At 46.9% G+C, this 7,287-nt stretch overlaps 1 pseudogene; it reads left to right on the top strand.

Annotated features, from left to right (window-relative positions):
• The first annotated feature begins 735 nt into the window (after window positions 1-735).
• LOC102400732 lies at window positions 736-6,788 on the top strand (annotated as a pseudogene).
• Window positions 6,789-7,287: the final 499 nt, after the last annotated feature.

The raw sequence follows: 7,287 nt of genomic DNA, 5'->3' as shown, positions 1-7,287 counted from the left end.
TTTGCCTTCCTAACCTCACACATTCTTCAGCTTTTACCTTTCAAAAATAACTTCCTCATACCACACACAGCCTTCAAAAGGAATGAGCCAAATCTCTATAGACGTGGGAAAAGGCACAGGATATATTGTGAAGAAAAAGTAACCAGCACAATAGACTCTTAGTAGAGTCTCGTTTTTTAAAAAGGAGTTCCAAAGATGTATTTACAACTGGCTACACATGGAAAATTCCTACAAAACTACATAACACTGTATTAACAGCTGTTACTACTAGGGATAGTGATAGGGAATATTCAGAAGCTTTTATTTTCAGTTCTTACCCTTTTTACCTTCAAGCATTTTATCAAGAGAATTTTTATCCCTTTTTCAAAAGCCTCTTCCTCCAAGCAGCCTTCCCTGACTGCTCTAGTCCATCAGGTCCCCAGGGTGTCCTGGCCTCCTCTGTTGTGACATTCAGACCTTTGTAATTCCTCTCCCGACCTCTCCCACTCCTCTACCTCCTGCATCCACTGTACTCTCCCCAGCTCCAAACTGACAGACACCAGGAACTCCTAGGAGAGTGCTTGGCATAGCTGTTAACCGAATGAATAAATTCTTCCACCTTCCAAAGAGTTTTTCTCCAACCTTGCTTTGGATCTTCCAGAGAGAGGAAGCACATACAACCCAGCCCCACCTGGGTGTGCTGCTCAGGCCCTGCTCGTGGTATTCCAGCTAATTCTCTGCCCCAAGCAGGGTGAGATGCCCTCTTTCTTCATTCTAGAGATAAGTGGAAAGGGAGCAGCTGCTGCCCTCTTCAGAGCCTCAGCCTTGAGCGACGCTGAAACACCCAAGACCAGGGCAAACTGTGAGAAGTGTGAGCAGGTGAGGGAGCCAATTACCGGAACTGGCCAGGGCAGCCTGGCTGACCTCAGCAGGAGCAGGGACGGCCCTCCCTTTCCATCTTCCTTTTCTTTCCGGCAGCAGGGGAGGAGGAGACCAAGGCCTAATTGCTTTCACCTTGAGAAAAATCTGCTGCTGACCATGTGCGGAGAGAATCACTCAGTTATACAGCAGGGGCTCCAGATGATACCAGATCTGGAAGGCTGACATTTTCCCTGAGGCCCTTGCTAACGACTAAGGGGAAGAGACATCCTTGGCCTACTGCCCCTCCTTGCTCAGGCCCACCAATCACAGTGTCAGCCCATTGCTGGCTTTCTTTCCGCCCAGAACCCTGCAGGGAAATTTCCAAGTCTGCCTCCTCCCCACCAAGGCTGCTGTCACTAAGATGGTGCTTTCACTGGGTTTTGCCCAGGCCAGAGTGAAGGCTCTGGGAGAGAATTAGAGCTGTCTCACAGGTGCCAATGGCCAGGTGGACACCTCTATCAATCCAGCCAGCCTCTACCCACCAAGCTCACACAGGAAAAGTGATGCTGGCCACTGGGACTGCCAGGGAGCGCCACTGGCCAGCCACGGGTGCCCGATTCTGCCCAGACACTTCTAACAATTAAGGCAAAGGATGAACTCTCAAGGCTTCCTCCATCCCTGAGGAAAAGCAAATTCAAAAGCCACACAGTGTTCTCAACCCCTGCAGTGAAGCAAGGAATGTAATAAAGAGAAAGCACTGTAGCTCAGGACAGCAGTCTTGAAGTGATGCTATGCAGGGAGTCTGCCACCAGAATCTCAGCATTTGAGTCACCGAAAATCACCCAGGAAGTATGTGATACAGCATATGATACAATGAACAACATAAAGTCTAGAAGCACTAGCTAGTCACCTATTGGAGCCCAAGTAGAAGTTTCCTTTAGGAAATTCCTTTTATTTATTTATTTATTTATTTATGGCTTTGCTGGGTCTTCATTGGGCTTCCCTGATAGCTCAGTTGGTAAAGAATCCACCTGCAATGCAGGAGACCCTGGTTCGATTCCTGGGTCTGGAAGATCTGCTGGAGAAGGGATAGGCTACCCACTCTAGTATTCTTGGGCTTCCCTGGTGGCTCAGCTGGTAAAGAATCTGCCTGCAATGTGAGAGACCTGGGTTCGAAACCTGGGTTGGGAAGATCCCCTAGAGAACGGAAAGGCTATCCACTCCAGTATCCTGGCCTGGAGAGTTCTATGGACTGTGTCCATGGGGTTGCAGAGTTGGACATGACTGAGCGACTTTCACTTTCACTGTGGGTCTTCATTGCTTTGCTCGGGCTTTCTCTAGCTGCAGTGAGCAGGGCCTACTCTTCACTGCGGTACACAGGCTTCTCATTGCAGTGGCTTCTCTTGTTGCGGAGCACAAGCTCTAGAGCTCAGTTCAGTAGTTGTGGCACACAGGCTTGGTTGCTCCACAGCATGTGGAATCTTCCCAGACCAGGGACTGAACCCATGTCCCCTGCAAAGGCAGGAAGGTTCTTAACCACTGGACCACCAGGGAAGTCCTCCTTTAAGAAATTCTCAAGGGATTTCCCTGGTGGCCCAGTGGTTAAGACTCCTCGCCTCCATGGCAGGGTTCAATCCCTGGTTGGGGAACTAAGATCCCACAGGCCAGGTGATGCAGCCAAAAGAAAGACATTTTTGAGAGGCAACAGAAGACCACAGCTCCACACATAGGCCATTTCAACCACTTTCTAGCTGTGTGACTCTGGTCATGCTGCTTAACTTCTTTGAGCTCCAATTTCCCCAGCCGTAAAATAGAGTTAATAACACCTACTTTAAAGGGTGTCACAAAATAAAATTAATATACATAAACTATCATAGTGCCAGAAAGCGCTCACTAAATGGTAGGTGTTCATATTATTACTACGGTACCATCATATCATCACACATTCCAGCACCGACACGGCTGAGGTGGAAAGTGGGAAGGCCTTTAGAAACACGCAGACCTGGTTGGATATCTAGTTCCATTACTTCCAATGTAAGGCCTTGGGAGAGTTAATTCACTTCTTTGAGCTTCAGTCTCCCTCCATAGGTGACTCAGATGGTAAAGAATCTGCCTGCAATGCAGGAGACCTAAATTCGATCCCTGGGTCAGGAAGATCCCCTAGAGAAGGGAATGGCAACCCATTCCAGTATTCTTACCTGGAAGATTCCATGGACAGAAGAGCCTGGTGGGCTACAGTCCATTGGGTTGACACAACCGAATGACTTTCACTTTCACTTTCAAGGCCTTGGGAGAATTAATTCACTTCTTTGAGCTTCAGTCTCCCTCTATAAGAAAGCATGACTAATACAGCCTTGTCAATGGGATGGATAGAGCTCAGCCATCACCTGAGACTGAGCACATAGGTGCTCAGGGAACACTACCTGCATGGGTACAGGATCATCACCCTCTTTCCAGCATCCTCTATCTGGTTTGTTTGGTAGTTTTTACTGAAAGACAAAAGCCTGCATATGGTGGTTTAGTCGCTAAGTCGTGTCTGACTCTTGTGACCCCATGGACTGTAGCCTTCTAGGCTCCTCTGTCCATGGGATTCCCCAGGCAAGAATACTGGAGTTGGTTGCCATTTCCTTCTCCAGGGGATCTTCCCAATCCAGGAATCAAACCCAGGCCTCCTGCATTTAAGGCAGATTCTTTACCAACTGAGCTACAAGGGAAGCCTGCATATGGATTTTATCAAAGCCAGTGGTCTCTTTCCTGTTGATTCTTCTAGCCATCTCTATACTATTTGACCCTGATGGTCACTACTGAATTTTTTGAGACCTCCTGCCTGCCCCCTTGGTTTTCTTGACTCTGATCCCCTGATACTTCTCTCTCTCTTTCTTCCCAGGCTCTTCATCCTCCTTAGCTTACTCCTTATTCTTCTGTCCTTTGCTTTCCACATTCTACCTTCTCTCCCCCTGAGAAAGGCCACAACACAGTCAACAAAGCAAGCTCAGTCTATCCTTGATCCTGATCTCAAAGGTATCATTATTCTTCCAGCAACCACAGTCAAATCCTAGATTCTTTTCTGTTTCCTTTCCTGTCTTTCTGAATCCACTCAGTTGCCAAGCATCTCTATTTTTCCCTCAAAACATTTCTCACATGTACCTCCTTCTTTTCCATCTTTCCTCTTGCCATTCAAAAACCAATACCCACCCAGATCTTATCTAGTTTAAGTGGCTAATTCCAATCTATCCTGAGTATTACAGCTGACCTGAAAAGATCACTTTAATCATACCAGATAGTCTCTTTTCACCACTCTTTCATCTTCACTCAAAATTCTATTAAGGCTGTTTCCTTCCTCCAAAGGCACTCAAGGGCTTTCATATCTGATTTTCTACATTTGACTTTCCTTCAGGCCCCAACCTAGATTCTCCACCACATGCACGCCTTCTCCGTGTCTATTTTCTCTCCTTTGCATCTGCAGCCTCCTCGGTCTGGAGTGCCATTTCCTGCTGTATTAAAATTCGATTCATTCTAGCTCAAAGCTCCACTCCTCCCGGAGGCCTTCCCTGCCCACCCCAGGGTGTAGTTATCATCTTCTTTGAGTTTCTCTGATGATGTTGGTGTGGTCCTTGCAATAGAGCTCTGCCTGTTTGAGGAGTTGGTTGATGCCTACTGGGACACCTGCCTGTGCCTTCACATCACACCACAGGGCAGAGTTGGAATCTTGTACATCCACTTGGATGACACAGCATAGTGTCATAGCAATTTGGAGTTGGACAGACGTGTTCTCATCCTGACATGTCACTTTCCCACTGGTTGCAAGACCAACCTCTCCCAGACTTCCTCATCTGAAAAACGGCCGTCATAATGGCCTCATAGATTTGTTGTGAAGATTAAATGATAATGTATGCAAATAACTCTGCACAGTGCCTGGCACCCAGTCTACATTCAATAAAAGGTAGAGATTATTATAGTTCCTGGCACCTTCCAGTCTAAGCATTACTTATGCATTCCTACTCATTTGCATAGCCAAATAGTAATTTACATAGACTGTGATATTTTACTATAGGTATATCTGCTTTCAAAACAGCTCTCCTTTCCCAACTTTCCATTTTTATAAATGGCACCACTGTTCCAAGGCTCCCAGGCTGAAACCTTGGCAGTATACTCAGCTTTTCCTGTTCTTTCATGGGCCAAACTTGTTGGCACTTAACCATGGGCTGTCTCTAACTGTTCTGAGAATGTCTTAACTCCCTGTTGAGACTGTAAATGCTTTAAGAGCAAGAACTCTGACTTATACTGCCTTGGTATCTATTATACTGGCATAGAGCAGAAACTCAATACATATTTGTTTTCTGACAAGATTCTATCAACAAATTAATTTACAGGGGCAGGTGTGAAGGAGATACTACACCAATCTGAAACACTGATCAGATATTCTGTGATTATGTTTTATCCAACATCCCTTCTCTACTCCATGAATTCCTCCTACTCATTAAGGCCCAAGTCGATATTCTCCTTGCTGTTAAGGCCCAAGTTAATAGTCTCCTTGCTGATATCTTCCATAAATATTATTTCCTTTCTTTCATTTAAACTACTTATTTAATTGCATCAAGTTTTAACCACTTTTTAAAATAAAAACTGAAAAAAACTGGAGTTCCTTGATGGTCCAGTGGTTAGGACTTGGGGCTTTCACTGCCATGGTGGGTTCAATCTGTGGATGGCGAACTAAGAGCTCACACACACAGAGAAAGTACCTGAAAATGATACAGTATAAAGTGATGATTAAATTTTTTCCTCTTAGTTTTATTTCTCAGAGATAACAACTGGGAACACTTTGGTGGGTATCCCTCCAGATCCTTTTCTGTTGCATTAGAAATTAAGAGCCTCTACTAAGACAGTATATAAATTAAACTTTTAAAAATGATTGTGTTTCTCTGAGATTTTACATGCCCCCCAAAATGACCGTTTTCTAGGCCATGGGGAAAGGGATTAAAATAAATCCAAGTCATGAAATAAATGAGTAAAATTCAAATTTGTTCCATGGCAATTCTACAGTGCCTATCACACTGTACAGTTTGTATACACCTCTGCCTCCCAGCTAGATTTATACTAGAGCAGTAACTGACTTCCATTTTTATATTCCGAACATCTATTTTGTACATAGTAAGGATTCAACACATGTTTAGTGAAGAATGACTTAACTGGGGCAGGGGGGCAGGGTGCAGTGGCCTGGGCCCAGCCATGGGCACCAACCGCCCTGGTGAGCCGGCTTGGCCTGCAGGATGTGCCAGAGCACATGGACAAGGAGAAGGGCAACAGCATCCTGGCCAGTCCAGACTCAAGGCTTCTCCCTAGCCCCAGCCACTGGTCTCTCTCGGGGCCCAGGGCAGCGAGGAGCTTGAACCAGCCCCCAGGGCTCTGGCCCAGTGCAGGATCCCCCCATGGCCCTGAATCCAGCTTCTCTCTCTTCAACCCCCCAGTCTCCAGCTGCTCGCCAAGGTTATGACCCCTGGCCTTGGGCAAAGGAGTGGTGTTTGACCCCTGACCACCAATGGAAGTAAGGTACACATCCTCTATCAAGTACAGCTCAGACTGGCACTTCATTGACGATGTCCACCTGTCCCTGGGCTTGACGGTGGCCTCCTGCAGCCAGATCATCTCCTGGATTCCCAGTTGTACGTGGCACATGTACAAGGCGGAGGTGCACTTCCAGCCCCGCCACGAGCCTGCCCGCTGCCTCAGGACCACCATCCTCTATCGCAAGTCCCGCAAGGCGTTCTACACCACCACCCTGGATGACAAGTGCTGCAACACCCCGAGGAGGCACCTGTCCAGCGTGGAGCTCGAAGTCAGGGAGTTTCTGGGCAGTGTTTACCTGTTGGAAGAGAGCTGATTTGAGCACGCTGAGAGGCCGGCCAGCTTTCTGGTCCAAGTAGGGTTGGGCGAGGCTGCCCTCGGGTGTCATTCCAGCCCTAGAAGAGTCTAACCCAGAAAGTGTGTTAGTCACTCAATTGTGTCCAACTCTTTGCAACCCCATGGATTGTAGCCCACCAGGCTCCTCTGTCCATGGGGATTCTCCAGGCAAGAACACTGGAGTGGGTTGCCATTCCTTTCTCACCCCAAAGCCCAGCCTGAGGAATAACAACATGTCGCAATAGCTTCTAATTATTGATGGAATTTGGTTTTTATAATTTTTCCAATTATTTTTTAAAGGAATGTATTTTCTAGTTTGCTATTAACATAGCATCCCCCTAGTCGCTCAGTCATGTCCGACTCTTTGCTACCCCATGGACTATACAGACCATGGAATTCTCTAGGCCAGAATACTGGAGTGGGTAGCTGTTCCCTCCTTCAGGGGATCTTCCCAACCCAGGGTTTGAACGTGGGTCTCCTGCATTGTAGGCGTATGCTTTACTGTCTGAGCTATTAGGGAAGCCCTAAGCCTCATGACGAAAAAAT

Source organism: Bubalus bubalis, chromosome 2, assembly GCF_019923935.1.
Source record: "Bubalus bubalis isolate 160015118507 breed Murrah chromosome 2, NDDB_SH_1, whole genome shotgun sequence".
Lineage (NCBI taxonomy): Eukaryota > Metazoa > Chordata > Mammalia > Artiodactyla > Bovidae > Bubalus > Bubalus bubalis.
This window is presented reverse-complemented; position numbering and strand designations above follow the sequence as displayed.